Source organism: Neofelis nebulosa, chromosome 9 (assembly GCF_028018385.1).
Source record: "Neofelis nebulosa isolate mNeoNeb1 chromosome 9, mNeoNeb1.pri, whole genome shotgun sequence".
Taxonomy (NCBI): domain Eukaryota; kingdom Metazoa; phylum Chordata; class Mammalia; order Carnivora; family Felidae; genus Neofelis; species Neofelis nebulosa.
The window spans coordinates 83,803,944-83,824,175 of NC_080790.1; the positions used below are offsets into that span (position 1 = coordinate 83,803,944).

General features: G+C 39.2%; 1 non-coding gene across 1 annotated transcript; it reads left to right on the forward strand.

The window, feature by feature from the left end:
• Positions 1 to 19,907: 19,907 nt before the first annotated feature.
• Positions 19,908 to 20,011, forward strand: LOC131486395 (U6 spliceosomal RNA). The gene has a single exon (XR_009249308.1). It is a non-coding gene; the product is annotated as a U6 spliceosomal RNA (small nuclear RNA).
• The last annotated feature ends 221 nt before the right edge of the window (positions 20,012 to 20,232 follow it).

The window sequence follows — 20,232 nt, forward strand, 5'->3', positions numbered from 1 at the left end:
CTGAGTGACCCAGGAGCCCTAAAATATCTGGAAATTTTAAAGCAGAACACAGACCAATGTGAATTCCCAACCAGTCTGACGTTGTAATCTAAAATGTGTCAATTCCAGGCACTTCAACAGTTAATCCTGTTGGACTTCACCACTGTTCTGCTCCTCTCACCAATAAAATCTATTCTTCTCAACTTTCCTTGCAATGTGTTTGGGTTCCTGTATCAAAACTTTAATTCTAAATAATAACATCATAATTACAAAACTAAAAGCCGCAATTGTCAACTCAACACAAACCAGATCATGTTGTTTTCAACAGAGATTTAAAAAAAACTGGTAATTTCATATTGAGGACAGAATATATCTACCTGAGTGACTGAAAATCAGTGAGAGAAGTAGGTAGATACAGAAGCGCGGATGTCCCTAGGTAAAAACTTCAGGTTCTATTTCTAGATTTCTTTCTTCTTTATGCTAATTCTTTGTAACAGGGCTAAGAGTCATTTTCTTTGATTGTGGATGGAGGGAATGACAAGAGATGAACCTCTTGAGATGACAGCCTGACAGCCTTTAAATCAAGGAGGATCTCTTTCTTAGCAAGCCTGAAGATTAAACAGACTAATGAATCAATGCTTTAGACCATCCACTCCTGGGAGAACACATCAGAGTCCCATCAACAATGGTCAGGTCAAGGAACATTCTTTCCTGTCAACGGGCAAGTCTTCTATTGGTGCATTGAAAGTCTGTTCCTCTCTGGAAAATTACTCTATTTAATGGAGACAGATGTCACTCCACATAATTTGATATTTCGTTACCAGGAACCAAGAAGTAAGATCTTTTCAACCAACATAGAATTGAAAACAGTGTGGTTGTGTGTATTTTACATTCTGAAATCAGTTTCTTTCCTCCAATGATCAATTTTATTTTTAATAGAGAATTTTATTCTACTCGTCTAAATGTTCCCATAAAAAAGCAGTATGCAAGGTGCCAGCTGCCTTCAGAGTTTCCTAGAGATGCCTTGATCTGTCACCATTCAGTGGATATGAATGTAAATTTTAAGAGACTTAAATCTTAAAGCTTTCAAGAGTTCTCTGAGTCATACTCCTTCTCACCTGCAATTTATATCTCTAGATTAATCATAATTTCTGATGCATTTCTTTTGAAGCTGTTAATTTTATTTGAGACAGTGGTATATGTGCAGAACATAGAGAAGCATAAATGCAGATTTTTTTTTTCCTCCTCCACCAGGCAGTATTATTCTGGAATATAAAAGTATGTGAACATAGCAGTGAAGTTCCAAAGCAGATATTAGATTTTTATTCTAAAATGAATCTTGATGATGCATATCTTAATGAATAGGAGATATGAATTTCTTTTAATTAAACAATTCATTATTTCAATTAAACAAATTTCATTTTGTTTCGTTGCCATCCTTCAAGTATGGGCAACTTTTGTTTCCCACATTCTATTTCCTGTTGCTTCTCTGCTGACATTTTGCAAGCGAAGAGAGAAGCAAACTATGAGTGCACGTCACTTAGTTTTAATACAATATTAGTATCTGATCTCTGACTCATTAAATGACAAGGCTTGTCATCTTTGACTTGGTACTATTTAACATTGCAGGCCTGTCCCTGATAGCTCTAGTACATACTATTCCCTGAAACATTTGTGAGCAGTACGCATGACGGAATAAGAATTAGTTTAGCAGGGAAAAGCAAATGGTTTCATTTCTGGTGTGGAGATATATCATATTTCTAGATCACAACTATTGATTCTGGGGTCACTGTAAACCAATCTTCAAAAATTGCATTATTGACTTATCTATATTAACTTTTAAAAATGTGTTCTAATTTCAAAATTTAGACACGTAATCTACAATTTAAAAACAATTAAACATTAGCAAAAATTGGCTTTTCATTTTGAAACTGTAAATGCTTTTAATGAATTGGTGCTTGGATACCGAGCTAGTTTAAAGTCACCAGAGGCCCAGGTCCTTTATTTCCTTGTTTAACCATGACAGGAACATTGAAAGAGTGGCTGAAAAACAAACAAACAAACAAACAAACAAACAAACAAAACTCACCCTTTTCTCACGTCTCCATGGAGATTTATGTAAACCCAATGCATGCTTATTAAGTAGTAAGTTCTGTTAGAAATGCCAAAGAAGTCACGGCCTCTCCCCTCAAGGAACTTGTAATGTTGCAGGGTGATGTGAAAAAGACACAGGAAATAACTAAATAACATATCCAAGGCAGCATATTAATAGTGCATGATAATACAGAGGAGATTATTTAATAAAGACTGAGGAATTTAAAGTAAGGGAAACTTTGCCTTGTGCTTTGGTGGGTCAAGGAGGGAAGCTAGGTCCCCAAGAATGTACCTGCTGAAGGAAATACACATGTAGGAGGGGTTAATTGAGGTGAGGGGGCTGATTGCAGTTTGGGGGCCTGGAAGGGCTTCTTGGGGAAGGGCCCAGTTGAGGGAAGATGCTGGAATTAAAAGTGACCTTTCTTGGGGCACCTGGGTGGCTCAGTGAGTTAAGTGTCCAACTTCGACTCAGGTCATGGTCTCTCGGTTTGTGAGTTCCAGCCCTGCACTGGACTCTGTGCTGACAACTCAGAACCTGGAGCCTGCTTTGGATTCTGTGTCTCCCTCTCTCTCTGCCTTCCCCCGCTCGAGCTCTGTCTCTCTCTCAAAAATAAATTAACATAAAAAAAATAAATGAAAAAAGTGACCTTTCTTCTTTCCAGTCCGGAGGCTCTTTGATACTGGATCCCAGGAAAGTATTTATATGTTTCTTCTCTCTCATTCAGGTTGTTGCTTGTTTTTCTGGAAATCATGCTTTTCATGAATGTTCCTCCTATAGCTCCCGTTTACGCCACAAGGTGGAGAAAGGATGTGCCTTGTAGAAAGGGATACAGACATAGGGGTCCCATGGGACATCTGCTGCTCTTGGCACTTGAGCTTTCTGATTCTCTGGATACCCAAGAGATGATAGATGGTGGCCAACTGTTGGGCCATTGAGCTGAGCAGTGTTTGCTCCAAGTGTTTCCTTATTTCCGCAAAGTAGGCTCATGCTTAGCGGCCCAAGCAGCCATGACTGTCAGTGCTGGTGACACCTGGCATGGGGTAGTGTCACAGTTGTAAGAGCTCTGGGAAGGAAGAACAGAGCTCTAGCTCCTTCTGAGATAGCCTGTCCTGATCCTTCATAGGCCTCCCCTTCTTTATAGAAAGTGAACAAGTTGGGCTACAGTATCTCTAAGGTGCCCTCTAGCAATTATATCCTAGTATTTCATATTTGTTCCAAAGCTACAAACATTGGCGTAGCAAAGAATATTTTCCCAGTACAATACTTAATTCATGCTTAATGAAGAAATAAAAGAAAATCAAGGCTTTACTAATGAATTTAAGACAGTCTCCTCCCTATGACTACCACCATTTGACCAGTGAAGCCTCTAAAACCCAGTTCAGTGATGTTACTCCACCCCCTTAGCCAGGGTCTTGCGGTATCCCCCCCAGGGTTATCTAGTCCTCTGTGGCTGACTTTTCAGATGGACCTGTTGAGGTTCCAAATTCACCTGCAAGAAGAGGCAGCTGGGACTTTGAATCTGAGGCTCAAGACAGAACCTCAGACAGAGATAGGAATTTGGGGTTCTTAAAAAATGGGACCCTGGAGACCTGACCTTAAATACTTCCTCTCCACTCCCTTCATAGTAGAATGAAACATTAAATAACCCATTGTATTCACCTAGTGAGTTAGTGGTAATACTCAGAAATCCAGATTTCTAGTCCCCTAACCTAGCCCACAGACAGTGCTTCCATTTAATTAGTCAAATTGATTGAAAACTTAATTACACATAATCCCACAGAAAAGGGAGTTATGATAATCACACATGCAAAGCTTTAGGGATGCAAAGTAGAGGAGGGCCAAGTTTGTGGTAGCCAAATGACTGGGAGAGAAGAATTCTCATCACAGCCATGCTCTCTTCATGGGGGAAGCACTTCATAAAGGAAAATGTTTTCGCTGGAAGTGGTTTTTCTGCTGGTAACATTTTACAAAGTAGAATTTAAAACAGGAAAACAATGGGTGCCTGGGTGGCTAAGTCAGTTAAGCGTCTGACTCTTGATTTTGGCTCAAATCACAATCTTAAGGTTTGGGAGATCGAGCCCTGTGTCAGGCTCTGAGGTGCTGACAGTGCAGAGCCCGTTTGGGATTCTCTCTCTCCCTCTCTCTCTGCCCTTCCCTGCTTGCACTCTTTCTTTCTTTCTTTCTTTCTTTCTTTCTTTCTTTCTTTCTTTCTTTCTTTCTTTCTTTCTTTCTTCTTTCTTTCTCTCTCTCAAAATAAATAAACTTTAAGAACGAAACAGGAAAGCAGGGTTGGAGGTTTTTATAAAAGGATCTAGATGAACACTTTTTTTAAAAACTTTGAATTTGCAAGCGAACTGGAGAAAATTGATCTAGTTTGGAAATCGCCGGGCAAGGTGCAGTGCTGTCCTTGACGCCATTAGCAGATAAGCAGATATTCCTAAGTTCCGACATTCTTATGAGGCACTGGTGCTCCTACACTGGTATTTATTGGAAAGATTAGGGAGACAGTTTGAAACATCTTATAAGTCAGAAACATGACTCTCGTAGGAAAGGAAGTGTGCTCGCAAATCTGAGGATTGGCATTCCCCACACCAAATATAAAATGAAAAAGAAGATAATAAAATAAAATAAAAAAATAAAATAAAATACTCTCTTGTCCCTCCCTTTTTTCATGTTAACACAAGCACACAGCAACAAAACAAAACCCCACAGTCTAAAGAAGCTCTTCCTCTGTTAATGACTTCATTTTAAAAAGGTTTTCAAATTGTGCTTTTATTCTAAAATAATCATTGCCTATTTTTCTTGCAATGTTTCTGAAAGCCAAAAATTATATCACACGGGCTGCCTACCTGGTGGATCTGTGTAGAGAATGCCAAAATAACAAATTGGAAATTGGGTCAACGTCATTAATTGATGCATTATTGTGAGGCATAACTCTAGTCAAACACACACACACACACACACACACACACACACGAATATAACAATTGGTTGGCCCCATTCATGTGTTTCTTTTTTCTTTCTAAACACTGATTTAGCAAAATAAGTTTGCTTAAGCTTAAAATGATAACCAAGAAAAAAACTAACCTTAAAAAAACAGATTTGGGGTAGGATTCTTCTTCTATTATTAGCTTATTTCATTCTAAAGATAAGGAAAAATAATTAGAAGTAATAATTTCCCTAAAGTTAAATACAAAAATGATTAGTAAAGATTTAAGTGAAAAATAAATATAACTTTCAGTTCTCCACAATCTACAGCTCATCAAATTCACAGCAGAGATAACTGAACATATCAAAGATTTTTAATTGGATTAGCCATTGATATAATCTCCTGAGTACATTCATTTGTCAGATGGAGGCTTTGTCTGTCAACTCAAAAGAAAATATTACCCTTGAAAATGTTGAGTTGGGAAGCATTTCAAAACTGTCCCTTATTCAGATTGTAGCAGACTATTTTGACAAGCAAGTGCAGAGAGCATTTACAGACAATAAAGGGCCTTGCCTTTCTCCTTCTTTGGATGAAGGCAAAAGGAAGGAAGAAGATTGTAATTTGTCTCCAGGAACATTTGTTTTCCCAACAGGACATTGATTCTCTTTGAAACCAGTGGTGTATATATTGGGTATGCGATGGGTTTGATGATGCTGATCATTCAGCCATTACGTTACATTCTCATCTATGACTCAAGATTCCAAAATATGTCAGTAGCTCTTGTCCAGAGGTGACATGTAATCTGGCAAGGTGGAATGACCATAAAGACCCCCCATATATATATATAAAAAAAAAAAAATATATATATATATATATATATATATATATATATATATATTTTTTTTTTTTTTTTTTTTTATTTTCCTTTCTCCTGAAAGAAACATTAATGTGGCCATTGGGACCAAGGAGTAGGCCACAGGACCCAGAGCTGAAGTTTCCAAATAAGAAAGAGGACATGTATTGCCATCAGCATGCACCAAGCCCTGAGAATCTGGACTATGTGTATGTCGACTGTCCCTGAAGAGGGAGGCTTTTCACTGTGACACCAGTGTTGCCATCCCCAAAGTCCTCCCACTTCTCAGGCCATTGTATTAGTTTTCTAGGCCGTGCGACAAATTACCACAAATCTAGTGGCTTCAAACAACACTTACTACTATTTTACAGGTTCTGTAGAGCAGAGGTCCAAGCACAGCATAGCTGGGTTCTCTGCGCAGGGTCATGGAAGTCTAAAATCAAGATGTCTGTAGAACTGCATTCTTATCTGAAGCTCAAGGTCTTTTTTTTTGTTAAACATTCATTCATGTTACTCAAAGAACTCAATCCCTTGCAGTTGGAGAACTGAGGTTTCTTGTTGTCTGTCACCTGGGGACCTTTCTCAGCTACTAGCAGCTGGTCTTAGGTCGTATCCATGGAGTCCTTTTGTAACACAGCATCTTCTTTAATGCCAACAGGAGACACTTGGGTCTGTAAGAGGGAGTCTATAACGTAACTCAGTCACAGGAGTGACTATCTCCTAACCTTCGTCCTATAACACGATCCAGTCAAAACGAAAATATTCAGCCAGAATTCGGGCATCCAAAATTAATTATAACACTGGTCTCAACTGAGTCCAGTACTGAGGTGAAGGAACGAGGCTGCCAGTTATGGAGGTTACAGAAGAAAGCATTGGTGATGAGATAAAATGAGGGTTGAGGTTTACCAATGGCTTATGACGTCCAGGCACTCATTCCATATACTGACTCCCATATCCCGCAACCCAAGGACATCTACCTCTGTTGATGTCCTTATTGGATGGCTAAGGAGATGCGGCGCAAAGAGAGAAAGTAATTTCCCGGGACCACATAGCTAATAAGCGGCAGGACAGGACACAACAGTAGGCAATCTGACTCCAGTCCTGCCTCTCAGAAACAAGAAGTGCAACAAATCTCACACACCCCCAGGGTATGCATTCAAAAGGTTGCCTTGTCTTCTGCCTAAGGCAAGGAAATATCTAAATAATTCTTTGTTGATTAGAAACTATTGCAGATAAAAAGGACTCCTCTCATGCAAGTTGTAAGTTTTAAATTGTAAGTTCCTGGCTAGCAGTAGAATGCAATCGTGGATCTCTTTGTACAGAAAGTTAGGGCTGTGCTGGGGCAGGGGTGACACTAAGGACAATGAATCAGAACCAAGAGGTTCAGATTTTTGAACGGGGTTTATGGATGTTTGGCTTTTTTTTTTTTTTTTTTTTTTAAATACTTAGTTAACCCTACTAATTTGGCTTTGGACTCTGCCCTGGCATCGTTTTAGGCTCCCCTGAATTTTATTCCGTCAGTGATCTTGTGGCTGTATATTTATTGTAGTTTATCATGTCTACTTAGTATAATGTCTGAAATGGGAACAAGGCAACAAGGCATGCCATCCTGACTTATCTCTCTCTTGCAAAATTAGAAAAAAATTAGAACATTTTCTGTATGTGTCTTAAATGGTAAAATTCTGCTGAAGTATACAAATACAGTAACTATTGCAAGAGAGAATCCTGTAATAAAGTTATGACCACGTTTAAACAGTTAGTTTCAGCCATGAACATATTAGTAGGAACTCCGAAATAGGTAACTAAATAGAGAAATAGATGGGCAGTTAAAACTGAAAGAAAATGAGTTAGCTAAATTCAGAACTGACATTTTTTTTTTGAAAAACACATGCTAAAAAAGTGTAAACAATACCATATTCTTGTTTCATATTTCTTTTCTTATAGGAGTTTTTTGTTGTAAGTAATCATAACACCAACTAAAGTATTATTTAAAACTACAATCTTTTTTAAATTTTTAAAAAATGTTTATTTTTTGAGAGAGAGAGCACAAGTGGGGCAGGGGCATAGAGATGGGGACAGAGGATCCAAAGCAGGCTCTACGCTGACAGCAGTGAGCCTGATGGGGGACTCGAACCCGCAAACTGTGAGATCATGACCTGAGCTGAAGTCGGATGCTCAACTGACTGAGCCACCCAGGTACCCTTCAAGCTACAATCTTTACTCTTTATGGATCTTATGTTTGCAAATTTGTCTACTTGCCAAAATTTATTTGTAACTCTAAAATCAGCACCTGTGCATTTTCAGGGTCACATGTAAACTTGCACAGAGCCAGGGGCAGTCTGAGCCACCTTACATATTTTCCCACCTGAAGTTGAACAAGGGTGTCCTGCCTTTTCATCCCACTCTCTTACAGCAAACAAGCTTCCTTCTCCTGGTATTTTCAGTGCCATGCTGTTTGCATTTTTTAAAAGTTTTGTGGATTTCACTGTTGAAAATAGCTCCTGCAGCAGGTTCAGTGTTGATGAATCAACAATATCTATCATTTAAGGTGTCTTTAAACTGAAACATACATAAAACAAGGTTATGTATTGATCCGGTGATGAAAATTTTGTGAGCAGAAGCTCATGGGAACCTAACCTTTCCCTTAAGAGCAATGGTTCAGTGTTTGTGATATCTTTATAGAACATAGCTACTATGAATTATAAGAATTGATTGTAATTCTAATGTTTAGTTATTTACTTCATTGGCCAATGAGTCCTTCAATTTGTGTGAAATTTTTACAACTAGTGGATGATTTAAAAATTGAATATCCATTTTGTTACTTGAAAGCTAGGAGAAGGAACACTCCCAAATCATGCACAACAACATCCATGAGATATCATCTTTAATCCAGAAATAATAAAGAATATATGGTATATGTTCAATATAAGGAAAAAATTAAATTATTAGGGATATATATATATATATATATATATATACCACACTCAAAATATCTCATTCCCCTCTTGTCCCTAATAGAAAATGAATCCCAATTTAATGTAAGATACAGCAATTGTTTTTTTTTTTAATTTTTTTAATGTTTACTTATTTTTGAGAGATAGACAGAGTGTGAGTAGAGGAGGTGCAAAGAAAGAGGGAGACACAGAACTCGAGGCAAGCTCCAGGCTCTGAGCTGTCAGCACAGAGCCTGATGCAGGGCTCAAACTCACGGACTCACGGATCATGAGATCATGACCTGAGCCGAAGTAGGCCGCCCAACGAACTGAGCCACCCAGGCACCCCTAAGATATTGCAATTGTAAAAGTAGTAGAAACTCTGATGGTCTGTGAAATTTCTGTTCCTATACTATAATGCCAACTCAAAATTAAATGACTCTGTTCTCATAATCAAACTCTCATGATGATTATTTACTTTTTGGGAAAAGCTTCATATTTATTCTTATACCTCATAGCATCATCCTACAGTGGTGATGTTAACCTTTGATTGAATGTTGACTTTTGACCCTCCAACCATTTAGTAATCCACATGTGGCTACACTGTCTATTCAAGTGAACTTATACCTTGATCCCATTTGCGCTTAAAATATACCATCTAGTACCTGCAGATAAAACACGTAAGTCTTACGGTAATTTGAAAGTTCAACATAGCTAGTTAATATTCGTACCAGTTTCTTCTACTTTTAAAAAAATACATGTCTATCTCGCCAACTCATCCATTTAACAGGGATTGCTGAGCGCCTATTTTGCCGTGCTAAGAAATGTGCCCGGAACTGAGGACCAAATCACATTATGAGGGACGGTTCCTGCCTTTGGGAAGACTACAGTCTGGTGAACTCCTTCAGGGCAAGAAAAGGTCTTATCCAATTTTGTCCTTATGGTGCCTCTCAAAGTGTCTGCTTTATCCTAAAAATAGGAAAAAGAAAAACAACATTAAAAACCAGTACTGTAGGGGCGCCTGGGTGGCTCAGTCGGTTAAGCGGCCGACTTCGGCTCAGGTCACGATCTCGCGGTCCGTGAGTTCGAGCCCCGCATCGGGCTCTGGGTTGATGGCTCAGAGCCTGGAGCCTGCTTCCGATTCTGTGTCTCCCTCTCTCTCTGCCCCTCCCCCGTTCATGCTCTGTCTCTCTCTGTCTCAAAAATAAATAAATGTTTAAAAAAAAATTAAAAAAAAAAAACAGTACTGTAGGACCAATGCAAGCAGAGTTACAATGTGGCTGCATGAGACATTTTATTGTACAAGTTCTGCCTTGTACAAATCGTGGTAAAAGGTCTACAGTTATCGTCTCCATGTGTACTTGAAATAAACATTTACAAATATTCATCAGCCCTGAATGTGTATTTTTATGCTTTTATCATTTATAAAGGAATAAAGGACTTTATTAAGATGATTTCACAGCTAAGGGGTTAATTCTAGAAAATTTCTCCTCAATCTAAGAGAAGTAAACCTTTGTAACAATACCTGGAGAGGGGAGGAAAAACATTCTTATTCATCAGTAGGAAAAAGTGAGTGTTCTAACACACTGAAACACTCCCATAAATGTCGATGTTCCCTTTCCCCAAAATATCGGCGGCTCTGGTACAGATCCGTGTAATGAATGAATGCCATCTCATACCTCTCTCTCAAATGCTATCAGTCATGGACTAGTGAGGCCATGTGTAAATTATAACTTATCACTACTTTATTGTTTATAAAGTGGTTCCATGCATAATTTATTCTTTACAATTGTTTTAGTCCTTTCAGGATGCTACAATAAATATAATGCAGACTAGGTAGCTTATAAACAACAGAAATATATTTCTCACAATTACGGAGGCTGGAAAGTCCAAAATCAAGGTGTTAGAAGATTCAGTGTCTGGTCCTCGCATAGCAAGAAAGGTGAGGAAACTCTGGGATCTCTTTTTGTAAAGGCACAAACCCCATCCACTAGGACTCCACCCTCATGACTAGATCACCTCCCAAAGGCCCCACCTTCAAAACTCATCACCTTGGGGGTTAGGATTTCAACATATGAATTTGGGGGTAGACACGGGCATTCAGTCTGTGGCAATAGCTATCTTATGAGTCTGAGCTTTCTATCCCTTTGTAAAGGTCAGGATAATGAGAGCCTGAGTTTTATGCCATCGGCTCAAGTGGTTCAAATAGCAAGCTCTGAATTATGCTCAATTCTAGATTTTTCCATTTGACATTTGTGGCTTTTTTAGTCCACGTACATGCCGACTCTCATCACTCTGGTGGAAATCATTAATCATTTGTTGGGCCCAAACCTTCTTATATCTCATAGCATCATATAAATAATCCAAGTAATACTCAGCCAACCAGTGGTAAAGCATGACCAGGCTATTGATTGGTGTCTCTTGTCTGCACATTCCAACTGTCCCCATTCCAGGCTTTCTGGGTCCTCCTGTTCTCACACCCCTATCTCAGCACTTATCCCCCACCTGAGAGACTCATATCCCTTTCTGGTGCACAATCTGGCATCAGTCTCTAGAATGAGGTCCCTGAGCTACGAGTATCTCATTCTGGTCCGAAAGACAGCACACACATCCCCAAATACACTTCAGGAGATAAAGTCGGACGAGCCTGAGGAACGCAGAATTTGTGATGCTACCCCACAACAACACAGAATAAGGAGAAGTTAATTCTGGACATTATAATTTCGGAATGACTTCATGTCCATTTCACTTCTGAGCACTCAAATCTTAGGGTTTCATGGAGAAAGATTTTTACCTTTTTAAGCAGCAACATGCACACTCAACAAATAAAACAAACAGAACAAGAACATTTTTTTTTTGCTTCTTAAATGAACAAGGTGATGATAAGAATAGGGGCATATGCTAAAAAGATAAATTCAATGAGGACGGGACAGTTTGTTTGCTTTGTCTGTTTGTTTGCTGTAACCAGGGGCCAACAGCATTGCCTGGCTTATAGCAAGCGTTCAATACGTATTTGTTGAAAAAAAAATAACAACAACAAGCCAATTCAACTACCTTACGTAGAGTCAGCACCCACTTTCCACCACAACCCTGTCGTGGCAAACCGACAAAGTTAAATCAACAACAAAGATGTATATTTTATAATGAGCTTCCCATATACTATTTTGGGGATTCTTTTAACCTTCATCAGGAATCTGATAGAAAGAGAATATTATCTCCTTTAGGAGATGAGGTAACTAAGATACAGACATTTCATGTCCAGGAGGTAAAGAAAAACATCAACGTAGATGTGGGAAAAAAAAGATACATAAAAAATACGTGTAGATATATTGACATGAATGCAATGTTATTCACTTCACACTAGGGAGTTACATTTCTCTCTCATCTTGTTGCCTTAGAATGCAGAAAATGCAAAAGACCATTTCCGTCGTTCAGAACCCAGATGAGTTCTATGGGCTCCCCCGAGAAGCTGAGTCCCATAACCAACCACAGCCTCCTGGGCTTTTGGTCCCTTGTTCAAAGAAATGTGCTTTTTCACAGCCTGATTCCCTGTCTTTACACCCTGGCTTGCATTTCCCTCCAGATATGTGATCTGTTGAAGTCAGTTGTACATCCTTTCTCTGGTATGATTCTCACTACCATCAAGGAGGGTTTTATCCATGACTAAACAGAGGTGCAGGGCCACGGGCCCTGAGTCATCCAACAAGTCAGGTGCAGGATCAGAAACACCATCTTGGATTCTTCCCCCCTCGCAAGCCTTTTCACCGATCTCATTCAGTTATAAAGTACAACCTTTCACGCCCAAACCTGGGTGGAAACTGTGCTCGATGTAAATTAATATTGTAGTAAACTCGCATCTGTGAAAATGCAACTTTCACAATTGCAAACCCCTAACTGCGGTAGACGGTGTTATACACGAGTAACAATGCAGGTGAAGCAAAACATCGCTATAAGTTACCTATCGCATGTACCTAAATGTCAAACGAAGTCGCACAAAGAATATTACTGCTATAAAAAATAACATTCCCTGCAAGACATGTGTATACATATAGGTTGCGTGCATACAGTCTGGAATGTAGCTATTGCAGGCTAAAATTATGTGACGGACGTAGATGTTTTCTCTTCCTTTTCTTTGCTGTATAATTCTATTAATCCAGGTGGCCCTCAGAGTTTGTGAGAGTCATTAATGGCTGTTGATTGTCATTCACAGAACTGGACCATAGTACCTCCAACTTGTATAGGAGGTAAGTTATACTCCTGGGGAATAAGTGAATTCTATCACATAACAGATAAAGATAATCACAAAGACAGTTATGGATAAGTCACAAAAACACATTGACTTGTCCTCAATTCAAAATGATTATATGAAAAAAAGAGAACATCTTATTAAATTGGAAATTTGCTTGAAAATCAGCCTGGGAAAATACGACAGCAAAACCAATACATTGAAGGACCCAGATTAAAGTAGTTCTAGAAGTAACTGAACATATCCCAATTTCATCCTTAACAGTTTCTACTAAAACTAACAATGATTGCAGTGAATAATTAGCCTTTGTGTCTCTTCACACTTCTGCAAGTTGAATTTATAGTTTTAACACACAGACTTTTCAAAGAAAGGAATGTTTGTTTGACCTACCTGTGTGTCTTGAAATATGTATTTAGCACAGCTGTTCTTGTGTGTTAAACTCATCACAAAATGCAGCTTTAACGTAACCCACCATTGATCTGCAGTAAGTGGAAACAAACTCTCTCCTTAATTAGTATCATCCAATCCCTTTTTTACATTTCTACAGAACACACACTGTGAACTGTTTAATGGACTATTATTTAGAAAAGTGGCAAAGAGTGCACACACACACACACACACACACACACAAAGACATAGGGAAAATGAAAACCAGCCATGTCAATGAAAAATATGTTGTGAAATAATGGGAAAAAAAGATGTTTCGTTAAGATGAGCCTTCTTGGCATTTCACTGTAGAGATGAATGGCGCCCCAATTACTGCCAACAATGGATACGGAGATACTGAGATTCATTACCTTCAACACCCTTAACTGTCTACCAGTGAATTCGCTTATCTGCTCCTTTTTCCACAGAACCTGCGCGGAGGGGGGAGGAATAAACAAAGAACTGAGTGGAGTAAATGTGTCACAAATTACCACAAACACACTGTGACTCAATGCACTTTTCATTTCTCTCCTCATTAACTGTGCCTTGCTCAAAATGAGCGACTGGGTCCAAACATAATCAAGTCCCACAGATAACAATTGACTTGACTGCTGGGGCAGTCACCACCTCCTAGCTACTGGGAAATAAATTCAGAAATAAAATGAGTTAAAATAAAATTCACTCTGCTCTCTTTTCGGCGCTGAGATAATTTGAAGACCATCAAGGCCCAAAGAAACAATCCATCTCCCTGTGAAAAAGAAGGCCTCCGTGCCACCGCCAATAAGACATGCCTTTAGTGTTATCAAGAGTGAGTATAATTACACAGGGAAAAGGCCATCAAAGTGTCTTGGGCACTGGTATTTTTTTTCCTGAGGTCTTTATCCATAGTGCTACCTGAAATAAAAATAAAAGTCGTATGAGGGAGCCAGGGAGCAGGGAGGGAGGATGGAAAGAAAAAAAAATAACCGCTCAGATGGGCATAACTGACCTGTAAGTAGGGGAGTACGTTCAAATGGGAACACGAGGATAAAAGCCTTGCTGTTGCTGCTGCTGTATCTTATTTTAAAACAAGAAAGACTGGTTTGAAGAATTTTCGAACTTGTGCGTGTAGACTCCTGTGGACCTGGTCTTATCAAAGCAGAGATTCCCCAGCAAAGCTGTTGAAGGGCTTCTTTCCTGTTTAAGAGATTTTCGTGCTAACCAGGATACTTTATTTCCCTCTAAAGCAGAACGGAGTGCTTGTAGGAGATTCAGTCACTCTAGGAAGTTGGGGGCTTGCCTCTTGGGAAGAGAAATGCAGGTATGAAAGCTTTCGGGTTTTGCACAGAGGAAATGGAAGGGATTCACGAAATGTGTTTCAAATTAAGACTAAACCAACACTGACAACAGATGACTCTGAGTCTCCCTTTATTCCATCTGAAATTTGTTTTTTTTTTTAATTTTTTTTTTTCCTCCAACGTTTTTTATTTATTTTTGGGACAGAGAGAGACAGAGCATGAACGGGGGAGGGGCAGAGAGAGAGGGAGACACAGAATCGGAAACAGGCTCCAGGCTCCGAGCCATCAGCCCAGAGCCTGACGCGGGGCTCGAACTCACGGACCGCGAGATCGTGACCTGGCTGAAGTCGGACGCTTAACCGACTGCGTCACCTAGGCGCCCCATATTCCATCTGAAATTTTACTTTCCGCTTTAACTTCATGGTGGTGCTCCCCACGTCCCAGCCCCTGCGGCCCTCTTTCAGGCACCAGAGATGCTGAATCTTGCCTCTCGCTCCCACTCTGTCCTGGAATCTGGACTGCCTGTTCTTAGGTTCCTTTCCCTCTTCTGTTCTTGAACCTAGCTCATCTTGGAAGCCAAAAGCCTAAAGCCTACTTTCTTTACCCTCACTGAGGTTATTATTTCTCTGAACTGGACGTTAGATTGAATACAGATGACGTGAGTTCCTGATCATTCTGGGAGTGACTGAAACAAAACAGAGAAAGTCATTTATACATGACATCGTGTCATTAGTCTAAGAGGTAGCAGGGCAGTTTGCCAAGTGAAACCAAGTTTCTGGTATGTCAATGACTGAAACCTCCTTGAGCAACGTCCAAGCTTCTAGAGTGTATGGTGAGTTTCATCTCTGCCGTAAGTTACCATCTTGCCAGCAGTTTCATTTTTTATGTCCCATATCTTGGTGCCAGGTGCATGTGACACAAGAGATGAAAAATAAAGGAATAAATTGAGGGCAACCTCTATTTCAGCAGCAGAGTGCTTCTCAAACACGGTGACTTTCAGAATCACCTTGAGAGCTTATGAAGAACATGGAGTGAAATTCTCTGCTCTAATGCTAATCACAGGCTTCTGAAACATACTACCTTCCATGATCAGTTATCCGCTGCATCCTGCTGGCTCTGGTGACTGCTTGGCTGATAGCAGAAGAGTTGGGTTGATCTTCTCTTTATCCCAATATACATTCGATGGTGGCATCTATACATACAAGCACTGGAGAGAGAGCAGAAAACAAACTCAGAAGAGCTGGGTTTGAAAAGTGGGCAGAGGTAAAGTTTGAACAAGATGCCTGAGTACTGGCCATGACAGGTAGAAGATTTATCTAAAGTCTGATGAGAGACAATTGTATTTACTCAGAATTGTATGCACTTACAGTTTTTCTTACATTTGCAATGATTGAATACCTTTAAATGCCAGCCATCTTAAGCTATAGTAAAATCCTCATTGATGGGATTGTGATAGGATAATTGGCTCATTCCTGTTTCATTACCTGACAGCTCGAAATGGACATATGCAAAACATTTACAATGTACCCATTCTACAGAAAACAAGACTTATGGTCAAAGAAGGTGAAAGCATTTGTCACATAACTTCCATGTGGCAAAGTTGAAGTCATGCTTGTCTGGCTGTTTGTGTACCCCCACCAGCATTTATTGCCTTGTTTTGTCTTTATACCTCCTCTGGTTGATGGATGATGTCATGCATTGACCAAAAATGTTTCAGCTGGAAAAAGGCCCGTGAAATCCAGAGGGACCATCCAGTAGAGAGGCCAACAAAATAGCGTGTGGCAACCTTCCAAAATTCCACCCCAAAAATGGAGCGTTTTAATTTATACCACTTAAAGGTACTCTAAGAACATTAACTCGGACCACTGCTGCCAGACAGCTCTATGCTTTATAATACTGTGAAGATTCTAGCAGTTCTTTTTAGAATTAGGTGCTAGAGTTGGAGGGAAAAAAAAAGCCTATCTCACTACATTTTTATTCAAATAATACATAGAAATTTTGAACAACTCTGAAATTTAGTGGCACGCAGTTATAAATCCAGTGAGCTAAACCATGCTGGTTTTCATTATACTTCCATTTAATTTTCTAATTAATCTCAGAAAACATTAATTAATTTTGTCTTTTCCACAGTTGGCCTGGCACCCTTGGGCCTGAAACACACAAATATTGCTGGCCTCGAGCAGTAGTAATCAAAATTTCTAATTTGTTTGAGCACGCCACTGTCTTTCTCCTTACTTCTTTCTCTGACGGGTACTTTAAGAATCCTTTAACCCCTTGGCTTTAGATTTTCTACGAATTCATGAATGAAAAAATCAGTAGATATCTCAGGCCAAAGAGATAGGATAAGACAGAAATAAAGCAGGTCGAAGTTTTGATATGGAGACAAGAGTCGGACTCTGTGCTGGGGAATTACTTGTTTATGTCCCGGAGTCATCATGATCTGGTGCCATTTTGAGTGTGGCATTACCCTGACATCTGCCCAATTATCCCTCAGGATTGACTGCCTGACTCATCACATAATGTTTGCAATGTTAACTCACAATGAAGTCTGTGTAGAACCACAGAAAAATGGACACCCCTAAATGCCAAAAGCGTTAGAGTGGTTAGTTGCCTCTTACCTTTTTCCAGCAAAAGAATACATCTCAATTTCACTTTTTGCCAAAGCAACAACAACAAACAAACAAACAAACAAACAAACAAACAGGAGAGCACAGGCGATTTCCATGTGTCAGGGAGTCCAATTTTGGAAGCAACGAGAGAAGAGTGTGTTACATAAATGCTAAAATGCAGTGGGAAGTGACTTTTGGGAAAGATATTTGAGCTGTAACGCCAAAACATCATTTAAAATGAGTAATTTGTCTCTGTTGACTACAAAGGGCACTTAGGCTTTCTATATTTTATAATGTATATGTTGAAGAAGTCATCATGCCGTTCTACTGAAAATGCCTTCGAAATTGTATTGTGAAATATATTATACCAATAAAATGTTTGCACTGTGTACTTAAAAACAATAACAATAAAATTAATGCCCTTGGACCCACAACCGAGATTCGGAAACAAAACATTTTCTGTCCTTAGCAATTCCCTCTATGCTGTCATCAAGAGTAGGTCCCTCTTTCTCAGAGAGATAATTATAATATTATCTTGAATTTGTGCCAATTCTTTGCTTTTTCATTCTGGTTGTATTCATATACCTGTATCCTCAAGCACTACTTTATTTACTTTCACCTGTTTTAGAGCTTTTCAATCAGTAACTATGCCATACTAAATTCCCATTTTTCAATATTATGCTTTTCAGATCCATTCATATTAATGGATGGACAGTAATTCACGGATTTTGACAGCTGCACTTCATTATGTGAATATAGTAACATTTAGTTGTCCATTGTCATTACTTAAGGTTATTGGTTGTTTCCAGAATTTATTATTATTATTATTATACATATTTTAAAATATTTTAAAATATTTTATTTTATTTTATTTTATTTTATTTTATTTTATTTTATTTTATTTTATTTTTAGAAAGAGAGAGCACACGAGCAAGTGGGAGGGGCAGAAGGAGAGAGAGAGTCTTAAGCAGACTCCATGCTCAGCACGGACCCCAACACAAGGCTCAATCCCATGACCTTGGGATCATGACCCAAGCCAATAAACAAGAGCCAGATGCTCCACTGACTGAGCCACCCAGGTACCCTTCAAAGATTTATCATTATGAACAATGTTGCTATGGACATTTTCAAAAGCATCATTTGGTTCACTTGTGCAACCAGGTAGGATTGGACTTGGGGATTGAAAGGTACGCTCATGTTCAGCTTTAAATGGTAATGCCAAACATTTTGCCAAAAGGTGTATCAGTTTACCCTCTTACCAGTAGTGAAGTTTCTGATATTTCACATCCTACTCCATGTCGGATATAAACTGACTTAAAAAAATTTGTTTAAATGTTTATGTATTTTTGAGAGAGAGAGAGAGACAGAGTGTGAGCTGGGGACGAGCAGAGAGAGGGAGACACAGAATCCAAAGCAGGCTCCAGGCTCTGAGCAGTCAGCACAGAGCCTGACACAAGGCTTGAACTCACGAACCACAAGATCATGACCACAAGATCATGACCTGAGCCGAAGTTGGATGCTTAACTGACTGAGCCACCCAGGCTCCCTGGATATAAACTGAGCTTTTAAGAAAATATTTGACAATTCAGTGGGTGGGAAAATGTATCTTATTGTAGTTAAAATTTGTATTTCCATGATTCCAAATAAGATTGAGGCTCTTTCCATGTATTTAAGAGCCTTTTTATATATCTTCAGTGAAATGTCCTTCCACGGCATTTGTCTTAATTTAAAAAGTCGATTTGTTTTTCTCTTTTTGATAACATTAGGGGTTCTTTACTTTTTCTGAATACTACTCCCTTGTCAGTTATATGGATTAGCAATATCTTCTCCCGTTTAATGGCTTATCTTTTCACCATGATCGTGGCCTTTTTATAAATAGAAATTTGCAGTATTAAAAGATTTAAATTTATCAATTTTTATTACAATTCCCACTTCTTACGGCATGAATTCCTCTTTGTATTGAGGTCATAAAGATTCTCCTAAAATGTCACCTTAAAGTTTTAATTATTTGGCTTTTGCTTCTAAGCCTTTAATCAACCTGAAATCGATTTTGATGTGTGGTTTCAGGTGGGAATCCAATTTCACTTTCTCCCATATGGGTAACCGACTTGCAAGTTAACAAGTTAGTTTCCGTTCTACTGACGGAGAACGTGAAACTACAAGACAGAGACAGAGGAGATCTCGTTTGTTATAGCTGATAGAAGTAGCCAGACTGTCGTCATTTTTTTTATTTTTTTTATTTAAAAAAAATTTTTTTTTTTTAACGTTTATTTATTTTTGAGACAGAGAGAGACAGAGCATGAATGGGGGAGGGTCAGAGAGAGGGAGACACAGAATTGAAACAGGCTCCGGGCTCTGAGCTGTCAGCACAGGGGCCCGATGCGGGGCTCGAACTCACGGACCGCGAGATCGTGACCTGAGCCGAAGTCGGCGCTCAACCGACTGAGCCACCCAGGCGCCCCCAGACTGTTGTCATTTTTGTGTAGGCTCTCCAAGCCCCATTCCCACAGGGCAGGGGATGCCTGAACACGAATTGTGTTATAGGAGAGGAAACCCGCGCTCGCTTTGGCAGTGAATATACTAAAATTGGACCCATACAGAGAAGATTAGCGTAGCCCCATGTGCAAGGATGACTCACAAATTCGTGAAGCGTTCCATATTTAAAACAAACAAACAAACAAAACAAACAAACAAAAAAAAAAAAACAAAGAGAGAGAGAGAGAGGAAACCCAAGCTTAAGGGATTAAAATCTTTTTTTTTTTTTTTTAAGTTTATTTATTTTGAGAGAGAGAGTGAGCATGTGTGAGCGGGGGAGGAGCAGAGAGAGAGACAGATAGACAAAGAAACAGAGAGAGAATCCCAAGCAGGCTCAGTGCTGTCAGTGT